The sequence below is a fragment of the Phacochoerus africanus genome, chromosome 1 (assembly GCF_016906955.1).
Source record: "Phacochoerus africanus isolate WHEZ1 chromosome 1, ROS_Pafr_v1, whole genome shotgun sequence".
In the NCBI taxonomy this organism is placed as follows: domain Eukaryota; kingdom Metazoa; phylum Chordata; class Mammalia; order Artiodactyla; family Suidae; genus Phacochoerus; species Phacochoerus africanus.
The window spans coordinates 8,272,135-8,273,420 of record NC_062544.1 but is presented as its reverse complement, the minus strand read 5'-3'; positions in this window follow the sequence as shown (position 1 = coordinate 8,273,420).

Here is a 1,286-nt window from a genome sequence, read left to right as displayed (position 1 = left end):
AAAGACCTGACTAGAGTACAGTTTGGGCTCATCCAAGGATTCGCTGTGGCCTTGGTCAAGCTATTCTTGACTTCCCCGAGCCTCAGTTTCCACATCTGTGGAAGCAAAATAACAGTGCTACCCAAAGAAGTAGACAGGCTTTGTGGGGTCTGCAGCTTATACCACTGGGAGTAGCAGTAAGGGGTGGAAAGAGCCTCTTTAAGAAAAACACGAAATTACAAATTATTCAGAATTGCATGTAGGACCTTGGAAAGGGTCCCATGTAAGGGAGGGATCCAGACAAATCTGTCTCGGACGCTACAGTTAGCTGTGAGACCCTTTAAGTAAAGCTTGTGGCGCATGAGATAATGACATGGGGATTGGTATGACTTGAGTAAAACGCTATAATTTTGAGGGAGGACGAAATTTTGGCCCATTCGTCTGTCACTGAAGCAGAGATAATGACAGAGAATGGAACACTGGTGAAACCTCCAAAGCCTTCTTTAGCAGCAGAATTCTATCCTGACTGTCCCCTGTGGCCTTAGGCAACTTACCCCCTCTCCAGAGGCCAGTGGCCTCCCCAGTGCAATGCAGCTAGGTTAGGGGTTGTACAATCTCTGCCTCTCTGCCCTTTCCCACAAGAATCCCCACTCTGCTCTCCTTGGGGCCTCGCAAAAGCTAAGAAGCAGTGAGAGGTGGATTAAGTGCTCCTCTTTTTCCAGCCTAAGGGCAACACCCAGAAGGATGCCTTACAGCAGACATGCATCCACTGGGGAGTGGAGCCTCTCTCCTGGGATGGATAAGGAGGCGAGGGTGTGTAGATACTCCTGGAGATAGAAATAGGGTAATCACTAAAAACCCTGATGTGTCGGGCTCTCTTCCCTCCGCCCTCACTTTTTTAGCTGTGACCTTAGGCAGGTTCCTTTGGTTCAGAGCCTGATTTCCTCATTATGTAATGGATGGGACTAAATGAGAAAATAGAAGTAAAGCCTTTAGAAGAGTGTCCATCCCCTAGCAAAGTGATTCATTAATATTCATTATTAAAATAATCAGCATCGCAGTCACCGTTGCCATTGCTGTCCTTAGGTAAGTGTGGACGCCTCCCTTCCCAAACCCCTCCCCTCCTCCCCTCCTCTCCTCCTCCTCTTCCCCCTCCACCTTGTCCTCCTGGGGATTGCTCCTCTTCCACAGGGCTTCTTAGAGCAGGAGGAGCACTCCGGGGGAGGTGGGCGGGGCCTCGTTCCAGCTTGGCCAGAGCCTGCTAAGGCACAAGCTGCTGCGCTGGGGCTTGCACCTGTCTAGACACC